Here is a 20,202-nt window from a genome sequence, read left to right as displayed (position 1 = left end):
TGTGGACATAGTGTACAACTGAGGAGCAGCGTTTGCCAATGGTGAAGAGCAAGGCAGAGAAGCAAAAGGGAAGACTTTTGGTTAATTATCCTAGGTGAATGAGAATTACTGCCAAAAAAGAACATTCAAGTGCAGAGCAAAACCAAAGTAGTGATTATTATTGTAAAAAACAATAAGAAAGTGCTTAGATTGGAAAAATACTACTAATACCAATACATTTTCCTTTTTTTAACTTTTTTTATTTTTGTCACAGAGGATTCCATTCGTTTTTTGTTATTCATATAAAGGGTTAAAAAAATAATACCTGCAATGCATTATTTTGTTGTACTGGAATGAGTTTAGGAACTGAGGAAGATGGTTGATAGTACATTTGCATGAAGATATTTATGAAGTTGAAATAATAGCACAAAGGAATTTTTAAAGGAATTAGTAGGGTCATTATCCCACAAGAATGCCAAAAATATGGTAATTACATTTGATACATAAAAGAGGATACACATATTCTAATATTTATGTAATAAATATATTATTATTAACAGCTGGGGCATTAAGTGATGTAACGAAAGGCACTATGGAGCTTTTTGTGGGATGATGCCTTTGAAATCTGTTGATTTTCTTGCTTTTCCAGGGAAAGAAAGGTGTCAGAATACTAGCAAATTACAAACAAGATTTTTGTCATTTTATACTAACACTAAAGAATTTTAACTCTTAATCACTTTTTAAATTGTTTCATGTCAGCACTGTTCCCTCAATGCTTTGTGGTTTTAACTCCTGAAATATTTAGAGAGAGAAAGTATAGTCCTCAGTTTGCTACAATAAGCAAGTCTAATAACAACTCAATCCCTTGTGGATAGTAAGACTTTTTGTGAAATTCCACTGATCATTTCAGTAGCCTCTTTCTCATTAATCTTAAATATGGTAAACTTCAATTGAAAGAGAAATGGTTGCAAGACCCAGTGAAACTAACATTGGAACTTTACCTCTAGAAAGCACATTTTGTGCAACATACTTGAGGGTGCATTTGTCTTTTTCATGGCCGTATCATAGTACTGACTGATGGCATGTAGCTCCAGAACTGGACTCTAAAATTTATGTGTCTGTATGTGTGTGTTTATATTACAGTCAGTAGCACCAAGCTAGTTGTTAATCTCAACCTTAAATGAGCCTCTGCAGGCTCCATTTTCTGTAACAACTTGATCTTCGTTGTGTACTTTAGGACCTCAGCAATCCAGCTTGCATTGAGGCACATATATCGCAGATGCTGAGATTTAAGAGCCTGAATCCACACCCCCACTTTACACCACGTATCCAGATCAAATAACAATGTCTTTTCTTTCCTAGAATCCTATGTACAAATCAGAGAATAATTCAAGCTGGAAGCTGGACTTAGGAGACCTTTTGTTCAGCCTTCTATTTGAGTTAGGGTCTACTTTGCACTATGCGACCTATTAGAGCAGTCCAGGCTGTCCAGGGCTTTATCCAGCCAGATTTTCTTCATTTTTAACTGATGACCATCTTTCATACCAGAAATTCTTGCTAACAGTACCGAGTTCTTGCTAACAGCACTGACTTTCACTTTTGTACTGTCAAAACACTTTCATTTCTCTTTCTCTATTTCTGTTTTCTTGCAGTGTTCCAGAAGGCATCTCAGTCTTGTCTGTGTCATGCATGTCCAACTTCAAATTCTCTTTGAAGCAAAGTACAATTTTTAAAACAAACAAAAAAAACCACACCAATCTTTACCCCCAAGAAATCACCAGTGATAAACTCACCATAGGTCTTGATAAATTGCTTGTTAATTTCTTAAGCTTGCTGAGTTTTAATTTCCAACCATGTATCTCACCATTTCTTCAACTGATGGATGGAAGAGTCTTCAGGAAGCAATTTCCCACGCCCTTTTTGAAAACATACATTAATGTTTAGTGAATATTGCAGTGTATTATGTTTTACAAGCAGAAATTCTCCATTAGGTCACCACTCACAGGGAAGCAAGTTCATCAGGTAGGAGTAGAGGGCAAGACACCTCCACCAGGCTGTAGCTGAAGTATGGTAACTCAGCAAGGCATTTCTGGAGCTCTCATTCACCCTTAATGAACTTGTCTAGTAACAGCAAATCCCTGCAACACAGATGACTATCACTGCCAAAAATGTCAACAACCAGTAAGAACACAGGCAAAAAGTACCAGGATGAGGAATGGTTTGAAGATAAAGATTTGTAAGAGAAGTCAGCAGGGCTAAATGAAGATGGTACAGCTTGGCTCAGTGACATCTTAGAGAGGCTGATCAACAGCTTCATCTGCTTTTTGCAATTGTATGGGTTCAACAGTCTCCCTGTGACAGGCTCAGACCAAAATAGCCTTAACTATAATGACATTGCTGCTTCTCAGGCAAGTATTTACACATGTGAGGATATAGCATATACGTGGGTGGTGACAGGGAGAGGTACAAGAACAACTACATTTTCTTGTCTCTGTTTTGCTCAGAGCCAGCTTTAAATCCCTGCCTAGACCCTGGGGACACTGATGACCTGACTATCCCTGCCCAGCCTTCAAGGTCTCCCTTGTCCCAGGGTCCAGGATCCCATGTCATCCCCCAGGCTATTATTCCTTGCCCCAGCAACTCCAAGCATGTTGGTCTTGTTATCCCATATATACATTTGATTTTTATCTATAATTCTAATTGTTTTGCAATATTTGGCTGTTATAATCATACTGACTCAGCTTTCAGGATTTCACAATAATTTAGCAGAACAATACTTTGCTTAGTTATTCTTAACTGATCTGCAATTCCCTTCAAAACCTTGCTCATACACTTTCCTTTCCACCTTTATATATATATTTTTTTTTTACTCAATTCTGCTGGAATCTGCCTTCCTGTGTTGGGTGAGAGGACATTAAGACACAATTAAGACACACACAGGAGAAAGTATTACACAGCACTATTGCTGTCACAAGTCCCATGTGGCAGATGAACACGATGTCATCTTCTTCACCAGGAGATTCCCTCCACAGCTGAGTCATTGCAAGGCATGTGCTACAAGTGGATCCTCCGTATGTCCTATCAGTTAGAAAGTTTTGTGGCAAACAGTCTTTGAAAGAGTTCTCCCATGACAAGGAAAATATTGTCTCTTTGGAACAAACTGTGATCAGCGGCACAACAGAGCTTAGACACTCAGTCACTGATCTGTATTTTGACACTTTGGAGAAATATGACAAGGTGTTTTGCCTTCCATCTGAGGCATCTCATTTCTCATCTAATAAGCAATTTGCTGCCAAGTCTTTAATTAGGGCTATATCAGAAAACATTCTTTTTTGTCAGCAAATCATACAACATCTGCCTGGTAATCTATCTTGCCCCATTTCCTCATCCAGACCAACAACTGAAAATAATCTTTAAAAACATCATCAATTTCCTGCCTACTCAGAAAAAAAAAAATACAACCCTACTAAGTCCTGTATTGTCTGACTCTCAGATGCCTCAATTCTTCCACTGTCATCTCCCTCTTGTGTTATGCTCCTTCTGCTGAGCAGAGCTGCCCTGAGCAGCGGGTGGCATGGGAGGGCACTCTGCTTAGAAAAGTGAAGACAATTCCAGCCACCTCTGGCTGTCAGGTGGAGCTGTCAAACCTGGATGGTGAGCCAGGCCCACGGAGCACAGGGAGTCCAAAGAGAGCAGCACTGCTGCCTCAGTGAGGGCACCCACCATCCTCAGTGGAAGGAGCCCATCCAAATGTATTGCCCTCCCCCGTGCCCCTAAGAGCCAGACACATCCCAGATCTGTGTGATTGGTATGGGTCCCATCCAAGGGAAAGAAGATGCCAAAACCGCAGCTGCCCTCCGGTGCGTGCTTGAAGCAGCTGTGCTAGCAGGGGGATTCAGGGATTCTGCAATACTCTTAATTTCTCTTCCTAAAAACAGGCTGTTGGGAGCATACTACGGAAATTCCCACACATGATCTTTTTTGGTATGTATGGAGATTACAGTGCATCCACAGATGGATTTATACACATTAGGAAGACTTGTAGCTTCTGCAACTGTAATTATTTCCCATCTGTGACTGTGAGACCTGAGAGGAGCAGGCTGCTGAGGCAGGCCACTCTGCTGAAGAGGCAGCTCTGCTTTAACACTGTGCTATGCACAAAGCTGGCCTGTGGTTCATGTGAGGCAGACGTCTTATCCAGGGGATTTATCAGGAACTTCGCTTCCTAAGCTCTGTTGATTTATTTTACGTGAGAAGTGTGGGTGTTGGGAGGAATTCTTTGGCCCTCCCTTGCTGCTGCCTGCAGAAACAGAAGGCTGCTGTGCATCCATCTTAATTACAGTGTTTGCCTTGCAGAGGTTTGCCTTTCCAAAGCTGTCTTCCTATGACAAAGGTGACAGTCTTCACTGTTTTCTTCTGATCAGGAGCCGAGTCACTCCATTCAAAGCCCATAGGACAGATATGTTACTAATGCAGTTGCCCAAGTCGCTACAGGTTCACTGAAGCAGTGCAGATCCAGTTCTGAAAAATAGCTCATTGTTGCATGCCTCTAATTAAATTAACTAGAAAATCTTAATGATATCACTGAAAGACGCCAAATCATTTTTTTCTATCTTTGCTTTCTTTTTGTAGCTTAGATGTCCAGCATTTTCTTCCTGTGAGCTCAGTGGGCTTCGAATGGCCCTAGAAATTGGGCTGTTGAAGCCATATTCAAACAATTTCCTTATATCTGCCTACTTTAGATATTGCTGCTTCTTTTGTCCCCTTAGAACAATCCTTTAAAACAGGTAGACATTGCTTCCTTGTTTCAGGTGGCACAATATTTGTAGTTAATAATTTACACGTACAGATAGGTAGTCTAGTCCAGATCCTCAGAAAAATGCAGGTGATTAGAGTGAATTATGTTCCTACACATCTTCATAAAACTGAATTTCCATCCCTGAAAAGCAGTATTTGTGAGGGACTTTAACATCACAGATGTGTTACCCTTAAGTGTTACCCTTTCAGTAAAACAAAGGCATTAACTTCAGTGGGAATGGGTAGAGAAAGAAAATTCCTGTTTGAAAGCTGAACCCCAAATATACAGTTAGTGTTCTCTTGCCCAGAGAATGTTGTCTTTTAACTTTGCCTGAAAAATAGGCTGAGATAGAAAATAATATCTGAATTTATCTTCATTGCATCAATAATTTTCATTTGAGTATTTCTTTCCCCTAGCATCAATCCCAAACACTACTTAAAAGCAATCTACTCCTTGCTCTGGTTTCAGAAAAAGCTGTTTTACTACTGTTTATATAGCACTGAAATCAAGTTTATACCTGATGCTATCAGTGGTTTTTTTTATACCACACATGTACATAGAACAAACTTCCTGGCGAACGACTATTTCTAAAAATTTCATTACTGAAATTTCAGTCTTAAGCATTACTTCTCCTCACAATCTCCAAGTCCATTCCATTTGGGTAGCGTTAATCTGCTACACAGATGGAGGTAAGACATTCCCATTATTTGCTAAGATAACTAATTCCTCCTCAATTTCTGCTGACAAGGCTGGTTTTGAGCTCTTCTAACCCAAAAAAAGCTGACCAGAGTGTATTAGGAACTCAAAGACAAGGCCCTTAGGATTAGTCACTGCATCTATGCAAAATGTTAAGTCTTTTTATTTTTGTTCTTATAGGCCTGGGAATATGGAAGATGGTAAAACTGCAGGTCCTATATTTTATACTTGATATACAAAAGCAGTAAGTTCTTATATTGTGTAGGATCAGCTTTCTCCTGCGGGTTGAATGTTCGAAACTCACTGAGCCCAGTGAGTTCTTTGCCTGGGGAAAATGTGCCTTTTACCAAATTTTAAGATAGTCTCTATAATTAGTGGTCTAATTTTGTTGTGCACAAATGACCTTACCCACCCAAGTGGGAACACAAAACTCTCATTTGCGAGCTCAAATTGGCTGAATGTGTGTCCTCAAACAAGCGTACCCTGAGTCTGCTGCATACATAATATTAAGTATGGCAGGCTCTGAAACTACAGTCAACAAATGAATATGAAACACTGCAGAACTATTTCTGGTATAATATAGGTGAGGCTAGGAAAAGGCCAGAATTAAAACTTTGACTTTTCTAAATTGGCTCCAGTTCAGATCCCCAAACATAAACAAATTCTCCCAAGAGACTTGGGGCACTCAAAAGAGTTTGCAGTATCAATGAATTGCACTAAATAAGAAATTAATATTTGACCTCACAATCTTGTCACTGCTTCAGTACATGAGGATCTAAAACTCCACTGCTGGAGTGCCTTGAGGCTCTGCATGAAGGAGGTCTGTAAATCCCCGTGAACCAGCTACTCTATACCAGACAGAACAGAACACTGATAAATGCAGTCACGATCCCAAAAATATACTTGCATCACACTTACTCTGAACTGGCGTTTATAGCCTTGATATTCATACTGTGCCTATTTCTGTGTTTGTAAGCTGCCTACCAGAACAGCCCAGACACTCTGAGCCTGATCATTCCTTAACAATTGGCTGTTCCTGTTTCAAAACTTCTCTCTCCTTTTCAATTATCCAAATCAGACTAAAGGAATGAAGAGTGGCAAAGGCACTAATTAGTGCAATGACCCAAATCTCCAGGAAAAGCTATGAGAAACCATCATGGCAAGCAATGTGTGAACCACCATACCTTGATATTTTCTGTGTTTCCTGCAATATTCCAGAGGGAAGCATAGTACAGTAGGAACAATAAATCCTATTCACCTGCCACAAGTGGAAGAGTCATTTGCTTGTGAGTAAATACCCCAATTCCATTATTGTCTTCACCTTTTAGAGCTACCTCCTCTACATAAGTAGAATTTGTATGAACATCAATTATTGTTAATTGATATATATAACTAAGATCTATAACTAATAATTAACTATAACTAATATCGCATTTCTGAAATTGAGGCTATTTTTAGTTCCACAACACAAAAAGCTTAAAACAGGTGCAATAATTTTCTTGAAAAAGTCACAAAATATAAAGTGAATTACTTTTTTTTAAATTTTTTTTTGAGTGAAAAACATAGTCAAGTTTCACCCTAGGGCAAATTTCTATAAATGAGTTATAAATCTCTAAATAATGAGTTTTTTAATGAAAACAAGGCTAACTCAGTGTGAACTGTAGCACAGCAAATTGTGTCACTATAACTGTAACTTAATGAAAATCTACAGAATATTGAATTTTTTTCTGAATATTGCTTAATTTATCAAAACCATATCATTAACAGCACATTCTTAATGATGCAAATGCTTGTCCAAGGATGTGGCAGAGATAATTACAAAAAGCACCAAAGAGGCACATAATGAGTAAGCAGAGGAATAAGTCATGTGAGAGAAGATGTTGTTGTTGTTGTTGTTATTATTTTGTAAATCTGTGATACCAATGATTGTATTAGCTATACCTGTGGGAGATGGTGGGAAGAACTGAGGACAGAAGGCTAAATGGAGAGAGGGATACAGAACATGAATGGAGAAAGCATTGTGGCTGGTGAGTCAGTAACATCATCTCTAATGTTTTCTTCCCAAGGCATGGTGTAACTGCTGTCTGTGTAGCATTTTTAACTGGAAGCCTGAGATGCAATTAAGCAAATGAACAGCTAAGCCCAAAGGCTCCCAAAATAAAGAAAATGTTGACAAATTAGCTCTGAAGTAAATAGCACTCATCATTTGTGCACCATTTTGTATTTTCAAGGCATTGTACAAACATTGACTAATAAAGGGCCTTTTTTTTTTTTTTTTTTTTTTTGTTCTCCCTGGAGTTCACAAGAATTAAGGAATCTACAAACTCCTTAACAGGCCAAAAATGTAGTGCATTAACCAAGGATAGCAGAAGAAGGGACATCAAGCTATAGCTGGCTACTAGGTAGACTCATGGAAGATAAAATCCCAAACCAGCCATGAATGGTGCAGTGCTGACCTGGTGCATTAACATCATGCATTCTGCTGCTGGTCCTGAGCAGAGAAGTCCTCCCTCCCAGCCACGCACAGCGTGCCTGAAACATCACAGAATTCACCAAGGGGATCACAGACCAGAAAATTGCGTCCAACAGCAGCTCACACCCGCTGCAGGGAGAGCCCATAACCACCACATGGACAACATTGCTCTTTCCTCTCTGGAAACTTGACCATCATCCAGAAAGGAATGGGAGATTCATAGAATGGGAAAAACTAAAGCCTAATTTCCACAGAGTTCACTTGCTGAGGGAATAGCCATGTTCCTGAGTATTAATTTTATGTTACATACTCTTAAAATAAAATACATTAACTATTTTGGCCATGAGGGAAGAAGCACTTGCCAGTGAATGCCCTTATGATAACGTGATTTTGCAAAGGATCCCTCTGGTCTCACAATTATTTTAGTTTTCATCTTTCTGCCTTTTACTCCAAATGCAAAACTTCTCACAGAACCCTGGATTGTGGGAGAAGAATGTACATCTCCTTTTTAGATGAAGACACAAGAAACATGATTTTACCACCTCAGTCAGTTACAGAAGGTGGATGTCACTTTCCCTTTCCTCTGAACAAAAGCTTATTTGATGGCTCACCATCCTGTGAGTTCGGTAAACAAAGATGTAGCAGTGGTTTCTCTGCTTTAAATGGAAATCAGTCTCCCCAGTGTGAGTTAAGTGTGCTAAAAAGAAATATACCAAACCTGACTGCTTAGGAATTTAAGCCTACAAAGCCTTTGTGGGTCCCACAGGAACTTCAGACTAATCCCACACTCAGCTCAATATGTAGCATCTCTGAAAATGGACACAAGCAGGACTGCCAAAGCCAGGCAATAGTGCAAGCACTGGAGTCTTCACTTCTGAGGAGGGTTAGGCACGTTGCTCATGCCTCAGTTAGACCTGTGTGGCATCTGAAGTGCCCGAGTGTCTTTCTGGATGTGGGCATGGGTGTTGGAGAGAACATTAACAACACAGCAACAGAAGCCCTACAAGTCCTGGGCTGTCAAATATTGAGTCCTTAGCAACAAATACCTTCTGAGCAGTAAAGGCTGGATCACAGGAAGAGATGCTGAGAGTGTTCAAGTCATTTTGTGACTGCGTAGTGGCTGCTTGTGCAAAAGATACATTTTCAAGTGTTTGCAGTACCACAGAAGCCTTGCAGCTGGTTCTGAGTCATTCTGAGCATCAGAAAAGGTGATGATCATTATAGGAAATGATCTCCAGTTACTTCAAAATATTAGCCTGGAATGGAAATTTCTGTGAGTTATTTGCTCTAGGAGGTATTTTGTGGTTATTAGGCTCATTTCTGTTGTTTTTGCAGAAAAGCACTGCCTACTCCTGCCCACGACTCTGCAATGATAGGCACAGCTGCATCCCATGAAGACTTCCCAAAGCATGATTTAAAGAAAGCCAATAAACAAAGCAACAAATAATAGCTCACTCAGCAGATGCTGAACATAGTGTCTTATTCTGGTACATGCTGGGATTCTTCCTCCTTACATCACTGCAGTGAATATTCAACAAAGCTATCACAAATCAGAGGCTTTATCACCTAAGAGGACCAGACTCTATTATTACAACCTGAGCCAGAGGATTCACATAGCAGCCTCACCATCATTCTGCTGACTGCTGTCAGTTCTCCTCTCTGTCTCCAGGCTTCCAGGGCAATGGTTTGGTCTGTTCCTTCCTGGATAAATTTATCCCAGCTGTTCACATAAGTGCTTGCTGGAGATGAGGATTGCTTCCAGGCCTAGGAGCAGAAGCATAGAGGCCAAGCAGCTGGGACTACTTGCTGGTTGAAAATGTACTGAAGGTACAAAACATCAATCTTGCAAAATTTTCAAAGAAAATTTTCCTGACACTGACTTCCATTCTATTGCAGCCTAATACCTGAAAGGAAATGGTAGAAGTTTCTTGACTTAGGCAATTAAGTCTCACCTGCTGAATAAAGCTTTTAAAAACAGACTGCAGTGAGTAGCTTTTCCTGGGCAAGAAGACAGCCTCATAATTAGGGCTTGCTCTCTCACATGTCTATGGTTCCTGAGAGACTACAGTTAACCAGGTAATTAAGGTGAAAAAAGGGAGCTTAAATGGTAGCCTAAACCTGTGAGAAAGGAGAATGATTATAAACAGTGCAGACCATATTAAAGAATTATAGTAAAAAGAAAAAAATAAAGCCTCAGAAGGATTAAAGTGTTAAATAGTAGCTAAATAGCAAAGAGAGAGAGAGAAGACAGTCTAATGCCTCTTAATTTTTCTTCTTCTTTACCTTATCTGTGTAATCCAGATTTAGCAGAAATTTTTGGATGCCTGATGCCCTGGTGTGTGAAAATCGGATGCATTTTCATGAGATTAATTTCCTCAACAGGGATGGGGTCAGGTGAGGGATTTTTGTAACTTCTTACTGCCAGACAGCCTCCATTGGTGGCTGGTCTCACAATGGTGGAGGTCTCAGCACAGGGCTTACACCTTGCTCTCTCCTTCCCTGGGAGGCAGTGCTTGCAGGAGGGAGCTGGGCAGTCCTGTGAGTACCACTGTTTATTTGGAGAAGGTAGATACGGCATAAAACAATCCTTTTAGAATCTGGTATCAGAGGAGAAAGACACCCTCAAAAAAAAGAAGGAGAAAAGACTTGTCTGAAAATGAAGCATGGATTGGATAGAGGGCACCCCTTATACGCCCCTATGGCATGGTAACCCAAAAAAAAGATGGATTTAATTGGGAAGCAGTTTATGACCACAGCTGACTTACAAGGTGAGTCACTGAAGCACATACTCTAAAGAAGGCAGTGCCCAGTAAAAACTGACTACATGTGGCAAACCACACACCAGCCCTGCCTCAAATTCATGTGTGCTGGCCACCTTCCTGTGTCCAGCCTATGTACCAAACCTAACCCAGAGTGAGACAACCCTCCTTTCAGGTTTGGCAATGCCTGTGACAAGATTTAAGCTTAGAGTAAGATAATATATCAAGCTATTTGCACTGTGTGCCTTTGTCATTTGAGTGAAGAAAAGAGACCAGCTGAGAATCTGTGTTTAAATATAATTTAGCCTGTCAAGCAACAGTGCTTCTCGGTGGGAGGTGTTTAAACAGGAATCAAGGTCCTTGTCATGAAGCAGCAAGGTCAAAGACGCACAACCACCGTCCCAGCCCTGCTCCCAGCTCCAGGCTCTGGGGTGATGAGAGGAGGCTCCAAGAGAACAAGGCAGCAGTTGGGAGAGCTGAGGAAGCCATGCTGCAGGGGTGGGAGTGGGCAGATGCCAGCTCCTGGGGCTTGCATTTCCCGAGGCAAACATCCCTTCTTGTTTTTCCTCTGCTGCTACCCACTGCCAGCAAGCCAGTCTGCCCGTGCATGTATCTAGCTCCAAAATCAGCCACCTCCACAAATCTTCCCCGTACTGAGCTCCCAGGTCTGCCTTGGGGAAGCTGCCTCTGGGTAGGGAAATTCAGCCCCTTGCAGGCACAGGGATGGGAGCAGTGCCAGAGCCACCTTTGCACATCCTGCTGTGTATGCAGTCAGCTCATAGCTGCCTAGCTACACCAACCCTTGAAACAATCATTCCAAGAAAAACACCTCCTTAAATAGTGGTGATTTGGGTGATTTTAAAATGCCACCGCGCTGCTGCACGGATCTGCTGTCTGTGGCTGAAGTTTTCAGTACTGACATTCACTTCCCGGCAGCACTGAATTCTGTGGCTCCGGGTCCCTGCATTACTTTGAAAATTTGCCCGTATGTACCCTCCAAGATCTATCAGCTCAAATTACTGACACAATCAAATGCTTACTGTTTTCAGTTCTGCAGAGCTGGGATAGCTGAAGAGCAAGCTGTATCTACCTCTAGCAGCATCATCAAAATTGCTAGCTAATTTATGAGTTCCAATGCCTTATTATTGCAGTGAAGATATAAGAAGAAAAAAGAAAAAAATTTATTAGGTTTTATTTCCAGTACCCATATGATTCTTGAAACTGTAATTGAAACGAAAAATATCCATCCCCACTATGCCCAAAAAAGGAACCTATTTTTCCTCAATGGCAAATTATTTTCTCAACACAAGAATAAATTGACTAATATATAATTTTTATTATAACTCTGTGTGGAAGTAAATTCTCAAAAACAATGGTCATTATTATGAGCAAAAATTTTGCCACTCATGATTGTAGGCAGTTAGTAACTGAGCATCCTGATGTAACCCAAACTTCAACTCTTTCGGCATCATCTCTGTATTTAATTGAAAGTACAAATAACAAAGCATTGACAGCTCTTTGCGAAAGCTGGGCACCTCCTCAATGGTTGTAAGCATTGTGGGAGAGACCAGGAACATCTAGTTAGAAAAACCTGGTGAAAACAAAAAAGGAAAACAAAACAGATGCCCAAAACAAAACACATGCAATACAAACACCCTTGGAACTAAAGCCTGAATAATCAGATTATATTTTCTGTTTGCTGATGTGGCTTCTAGGACCCAGAGTTTGGGGTTCATTGAGCTGCCAGAGTGAGCTTACAGTTTTTGTAGATGAGAGCTAAAACTCTGAAGCTTGAATATCTCTTTTTTTACAGCTTTTTCAGGAGGGTAGTTGCATCTAATTCCTTTCTTGATGGATAGGACTCTTCCTGAGGAAGCAGGGTCTCAAACTTCTTCATGCTGAGGAGGAACTCAGAAGCAAGCTTCACTCAGGCAGTCTCTTCTCAGAGCTGGTCACAAGCCCTCCAGTCAAAAGAGAGGTGGAATTTAAGATAACCTGTCTCTGTTTCCTGCCTTTCATCTTCTACTTCCCCCACAGTCTGATGGGCTCCTGACCTTGGAAATCAAGCCCCATCCAATAAGGCAATCACCAGAGCACAAGCCATCTCTCTGTTCACACACTGCTTCAGAGGAGGCTGGTTTTAAGTAGCCAAGTGTCTTAGTTCTGCACATCTGAGCCCACCACACTTATTTAAAATACACATACACATAGCATTGAGCAAGTGTGGAGTCAGAAGCAAGGACAAGCAGAAAATATCATGGACAGGAGAGTGCAGAAGAGGACACAGATTATGAAAAAATATGTTTTGGACAGGGAGGTTGCTCCCACTGAAGCTCCATGGAGGTCTGAGAGACCAGAAAATGTTTGTGCAGCTGTAGCTATGACCCACTTAGACCTGTCAAGCCTCAAGATTTAGGTCTGAGGGGAATTTGTTCAGCTGACTCCTGGACTGGTGCTCAGCAGCTTGGAGAGCAGCATCAAGGCAGATTTTCTCTGTCTGTATCCCCATTGAGCAGCTATATCCACTGCAGGAGGTACCAGACCTAAGGGAGGTTCTGGCAAGGGATGGAGGCAATGGAGTTTTTCTTCCTATTGGGCCATCACTGGTTGGTACCCTCTGGTTTCATACAGCAGCCACAAGTAACATGGATTGGATTGGATTGGATTGGATTGGATTGGATTGGATTGGATTGGATTGGATTGGATTGGATTGGATTGGATTGGATTGGATTGGATTGAGCTGGACTGGGGAAATGTGGTGTCAAAAGCCATCACAGCCATCTGTCAGGTATTCTGACACCTGAAGTTTGTTACCTTGAAAATGGCTGATGTCAGCCCTCGGTGAAGTGACTTGCATGCTGAGATTGCAAAGAGCTCTGATTTAATAAAATAAGGCATTATCACAGGTATTAGTAATACTAGTTTTGTTATTACAGCTTGTTTGGCACACCTTCTAGTTTTAAAGGCCTGGAGAAGCCTGACAGCTGATATGGGGATTAATGTTGTCATTTGCTATGATTACCAGCAAACTTTTCATTAAATTCATTGCTGCAAGGTAAACTGTATTTCCACATTTGCTCTTGTTCTATGGCTGCAGCAAGCTGTTAAGGTAGGACTTGGGATTCAGCTGTTTCAACAGAAATGTGGGCAACTGATTCACTGTAATTTGGCTGTCATGCTATTTGGCATTTGTTGTTTTTTTTTTTTAGTGCATGCAGACAATGATTACTGCACAGGCAGAGATGTATAGGCTAATTTTCAGGGACCTTCAAGGCACCACTCAGGTTCTGATCCACCTCTTGTCAATAATTCTTTCTCTTTTGAAATGACTGAAGCACATTCTTCATTCACCAGGTATTAAATGAAATGTATGAGTTTGAAACTTCCACGGTGAAAATGCTAGATGGAAATAAAAGGGCAACTGCTTTGTAGTTATAATTCTACACAGTATCAATATGCCCATTTCCATTAAAATATTGCACAGTAAAGGTTATAGGAAAGGCTATGCTGCAGAAATAGTTTGATTTGTACTGCTTTTCTCTATAGAGTACATAAGTCCTGTCTTAATTTTGTCAGATGATATGCCAGCCTAGAAGAGGGTATGCAATTAAGAATGAAAAAAGCACAAATAAACAGTGCCATCTTTTGGGCACCGCTTAAACTCCACATATGTTAAATTTCAGATACAAGGTACAAATATTACACAGGAATGTGCTTGCACATGTATCCATGTGGCAGGTGATTTTAGGTCATCAGCTTTACTGTCTCTTGAGAGGTGGTGATAGGGACTCAAAGCCTGAAATTCTCTACCCAGGTTCCTGTAGCTGATCACTTCTCTGCTGTGGTATCCCAGGCTCCAGCAGCATGTGGTGCAGAACAATGCCTGTTTCTGAGAATGCCTGTGCCATCTCCCTGATGGATGTAAATCCTATCAAGACAGATGGATGGATGGATGAATATTTCTTGCGAGTGTTTGTGTTTTGAAAAACACGGAAAGTAAGAAGAGTAAGGTAGAAATGCAATGTTTTCATTTCTGTAAGGGGGAAGAGCTTCATATTTTACCAACATGATATCCAAATGGATTACATGCAATTTAAGACTGCAAACTTCTGGGACAGGTTTTCTAATGGAATTTGCATAAATGACCTTCCCCCAATGGATACAGGCTTTCCCACTGTGATTCACACTTCCACCACTGCTGGGATTAATTATTTCAACACATTGCTGTAAGGAGAAGGAGGGCCTAAAATGAGCTCCAGCCCTATCAGAACAAGCCTTCCAAACCATAAACAACACTACCTCTGTGTCTCAGGCATTGCCTTAACTTTTTCTGAATGCCACAACAAACTTCATAGGTTTTAGGTGTAATTATATGTACATTTGGCTAAGAGTTGGGTGCTCAAAATCCCTCTGAAAATCTGATCCAACCTTGAAAGAAGATTGGATATTCAATGACACTTTTCTAAAAAGATACCCATAGAAAGAGTTATACAAGGTTAAGGGCTAATTACAGGCTGACAGAAAAGTGCTGCCCTTACCAGTGATATTTGTGCATTGCAGTCATCACCATTACAGCTGCATCATGGTCAGTTGTAAGCAAGAAATCAACTCCCTGAATCATAACAAGGGATTGGGCAGTTCTTGAAACATGCAGAAGCACTCTGGCCAAGAAGGGACTGTATAAGGAGACAGGACACCAGTCAATCTGCTTCCAGGTAAATGTTAAATAATAATTTGTATCTGAACTGAGAAGTGTGATCATTGATCATGGTTGTGTTTAGTCATGATTAACATAACTTCTCAAGGCTTATTATTCAGTAATCCTGCATGATTTCAGTACACTATGAGATCAGAAGGTCAAGCCCTTGCAGCTTCTTCTCTGACTTCCTTGGAGATATGGTACTAAATCCTTGAGTCTTGTGCAGACACTGTAGTCCTGGATCCACCAGAGTAAGCAAGGACAATAAGACAGAATATTCAGAGATAGAAGAAGTGCCGACACTTGAAGCCATTACTGTTGCAGGCAGGAACTGAAGAATACAGACAGGCAGACAATGCCTGAGCTCAGGCTGGAGGGCGAAACAAAACAATTTCTTTTTTTGCACAGATTTTTAAAGATGTTTAGGCTTTTAAAGCTCCAGAAATTAGCAGGGGCTGGTTGTCTCTGAAGTTCAGCTGTACAATGCCAAAGTTTCTTTGACAGACACATTTCTGTGCATCTCCTGTCTCTGTGCTCTCTCCTTTCCTTTTCCTGCACAGCTCTGTGGTGGGAAGGCAGTTTACTGTTACATTTCCAGATAAGGTACCACTCCTTAACATCTCTCTAGGGAAGACCTAGAATTGGACAGGGGTCCAAAACAAGCCCATTTAATTCGGAGATCTCCAGATTCCCACTGTGATTCTTTACCTTAGCTATGTTCTGGGTAATAATTCTCTTTTCAGATTAGCTTTCTCCTGCTAACATTGTTCTGCTCTACATTTTTCTTCTTACCATCATTAGATGCTAAATTTTTAATATTTTCCCAAGGATACAGAAAGAGGTCTGATGTGCTCTCTTTATTTCTGTAAATTGATATGCTCCATTCTCTTGCTCAGAGGAGTTTGGCAGCAGTGACCACAACCCAGTTGTGCATGGCACACATCACACATTGCAGAAAGATCAGCACATCATTTACTGCTTTTCAAATAGTAAAAGGCTTGATTAAATTCAGGGTTTGTGTGTTTGCCAACCTGACTTGAGTGCATAGTCAATGGAATCAAAGGAATCAAAATTTCATTATTGAATTGGTGTATGCTCAAGAACAAATCATTATCTTTCTCATCTGCAGACTCTTCAATGGCTTGCATGTATTATTTCCGCATGCAGTCTTTTATTTGAATTGGTTATCAAAAAAAATGTTGTATCCAGTTGCTTTCTGGTGACAAGAATGCATTGTTTGGCACTGTTTGGTACGGATACATTTTCAAGTTTCTCTTCTTTACATTACTGCTGAAGTAATGTAGAGAATTACTGTTCTTATTACATTAATGTTGAAGGTCCAGGGTCAGCCAGGGGGATGCTACCTTAGGCATCTGCTACAGATTGGAAGTTACAATAGAAATGTCAAGAATCAAAGAAGAGGTGGTGCCTTCTTTAAACAACTGTATGAATTCTCTTGTCTCAAGCTCTGGTTCTCAAGGTGGTGTTTACTCACTCCAGCATCTGCCGTGGGGCTCAGGCAAGACAGGAGATTTCTAGGATGTGTTGAGAGCAATTTTAACAGGCTGAACATCTAGGAAGGTGTTCAGCCAGTTCAACTGCTTGGGGACAATGAATGACTATCCAAGCATGTGATGACTGACAGCACCCTTGGCTGTTGGGACCATGAGTTGGTAGAGCCTATAATGACCCTTAGTCAAGTGCAGAAGACAAATGGTGCAAAAAATTTACTATGAATGGAAGGAGAGTGGACAACAACTTTTTTCAGGGCAACAGTAGGCAGGATCTTGTGGAAGGCTGTTCAGAGATCCCAGGAGAGCTGGTTGTGAAAAACCACTTTGGAGCACAATAATAGCCCACCCCAATGGGCAGGACAGAGCACATGCCATTGATACAGCCAGCCTGGTTGAATAGGGAAATGCCAAGCTCAAATGTCAGAAGAGGATATAGGAAAGGGAGGAGAAGACAGGCTGTCAGGAAAGAAGATAAAGACATTGTGAGAACATGACAGAGGGAAGTATGGTTGAAACCAGTGTGAAAGGCAAAAAAGAGCAAAAGAGCTTGAATAGTCATGACTCTTTGGACTTACACATCCTCAAGAGATTCACTCCACGCACAGTTCTTGCTTCACAACTTATTATGTCAGCTTTGCACCAACAACACAGAGATGGGCGAGATTATTTCAGTGGGAAAATAACATTGTCCTCACAAGAAAAAAAAGGGGGGGCAATTTTGCATGAGAAATTTTTCAGTTTTATTCAAAAATGTTTTGATTTTCTGTCAAGTAAATTGAGCAGAGAGCAGCCCAGCTGCTGACTTGGAAAGCTCTTTCAACTGTGTTTCACAGTGGCAAAAAGTCAAATCAACCAAAGCCTGCCAAGGGGGATGCTAGAGGCCACTTCATCTCTTTTGGTTTACAGTCGTCTCTTCTTCATTTATATGCCCAGCAAGGAAAGTTAAGTTCTTCATCTTTCTGCCTTGCTGGATTCTGCTCAGCACATCTCCAACCACAGAGCAGGAGAGAAAGGTAGGCAGCCCCTGCTACAGCTGTTTCAGCTATGGGGACATGTCCTTGCTCCTCCTACCCCCAAGTAACATGGAAACAGCCAGCTGATTTCACCTGACACCCCCTAATCTGAACCTTCAGATGAACAGCCAGAAACCTTCCCTGTGAGATTGCTTTAATTCTTCATATCTCTTTTATAATTTCCACCTCTACTTCATATGTTTTGTTGGTTCATGTTTGTTTTTTGTTTTTTTTTTTTTTAATCCCAAGGTTTTCCTTCTGAGGAACCATCAGATTCCAGGCCAGGATGACCACAGGTTGCTTCTGCTGAGTTCTTCAGGCCACAGAGTTTCAGGGATGAGTGTGAGGCCAAGCCTGCAGGTGGGCTCCAGGCCATCCTGCAGACAGCTCTGCCCAGTGCAGAGCAGGGCTGCAGCAGCAAACAGCAGAGCCACAGCCAAACAGCACACAAAGCACAGGAGCCTGTGCTCAAACTTTCATCTTTTATTCAGTAGCACAGCCATACCCTTTGGCACAAACCAGGACCTTGCTTCAGACTACCCAAAGACATGTCTACTGACCAGGGGGAACTCACAGCATCTTCTGAGTCCTCCTTACTCCTTTTGACACCAGAAGAAGTGATGTCTCCCTCTGGGCTCTCATCTTCTGGGAGCATAGCAGAAGCTGGTTTTCCTCTACTCTTGACAACTTGTTCAGCTGTTCCTGGGAGGCATCTGTGGGTGACCTCAGAAACCTGGGATTTGCCACTGATACTAAAAGCTGCACCCACCAGGAACAAACAGGTCTGCCTGGACTGCTGTGGTAGCATAAAGATTTAAAGTGGGATTTTAAAATGTCTCAGAAACCTAATCCTCATATGACTGGCACTTTAAAGGCTAAGGACCATTGTGCCCTACTAGTGGCAGTCCATCTTATCTAGGCATAATGGTAGTGTTTCTTTGACATCATAATGCTTAAAACATTTACTAGGGATGTGTTTTATCAGCCAGCACAAGAATTTTCTTGGAGTTATTCACGCTGCTTATGTTCCAGAGAAACAAAATTAACAGTTAGTTCAGAAGCAAGAATTTTCATTTGTGAATGTATATCTAGAAAACATTTAAGAACATATATATATATATATATATATATGTATGTATGTATGTATGTATTTTATCATAACCCTACTACCTAATTTGCATTGGCATTATGAGAATTTCAGCTCCTAGGTGAAAGTGGCATTTTGGAGAAATAACCCACAGAGAAGGAAGTAGAGTGGAGTGTGAATGTCTGCACCTTTACTATGAGAAATTAAATGAATAACAGCTTGACACAATTGAACTGATTTCCAGGACTAGAGGGCAGGTGATGAATTCTAGCATGTGCTGAGGTTATACCAGATAACAGCATCATTTGAAATTTTACCAGATAACCCATTTCCTGCTTCAGATTTTTTATGATGTATTTCAAATGAAAAGGAAATTCTAGGTAGTGCAGCTGCCTTGCTGTGTTATACCACTCCGGTCTGCCAGTGGCTGATATCTGGTGCAGTTTAAGTGCTGTAGATGCTGGCTCAGAGTCTAATAAGCAGCATAGATACTGGTTAATGCAGATATTTCCTTTGGCTTTGCTACAGGCCAAATCAGAAACTGCAAATATCTCAGTATCTACCCCTTGTTTGTTAAGAAGCAGCTGCCAATGAGATGTATCTCTAAAAGGTCCATAAATCTGGTCCCTTTATGTTACATCTCACTTGGGGATCTTGGGTGTTTTGGGGTGAGGAGAAGACTGATAGGAAATAGAAGTCTGCTTTGATCTTAGAGTATTTAGATTTTAGACACAAAATAAGAAAGGAGGAAAGGTCTTTCCAGGGACAGCCACTGGAGAAGTGGGGCCAACATCTCCTTAAACACAAGAGATAGAAGGACCCTGAGAGGATAAAAGTTCTTAGTTGTCTTAATCAGTGCACTGATGCTGGGGAAGAAGAGAGGAAGATGAATAACCCCCACCTCCCTTGGAGCAATGTGTGTTGTTTCATATGTGCTGCAGACAGGGAAAGCTTTTCAGTGTGTACAAATAAGGGTGAAAAAAACTCCATTTGTCTCATTGACTGACCCCCTGGGACAAGTTATTTGAGCTCCATGTAAAACATAGTTAGCTTTGATCACTATTATTCCAGCAAAAGCTAACCAAGGAGCTCACCAGCCCAGGGGTTACACAGGCACCAGAAAGCCGTCCCTGGGCATTGGTGGAGGCAGGTTGGACTCACAGCAGATGCAAATCAAAAAACAA

The sequence above is a fragment of the Lonchura striata genome, chromosome 2 (genome assembly GCF_046129695.1).
Source record: "Lonchura striata isolate bLonStr1 chromosome 2, bLonStr1.mat, whole genome shotgun sequence".
Classification (NCBI taxonomy): domain Eukaryota; kingdom Metazoa; phylum Chordata; class Aves; order Passeriformes; family Estrildidae; genus Lonchura; species Lonchura striata.
This window is presented reverse-complemented; position numbering follows the sequence as displayed.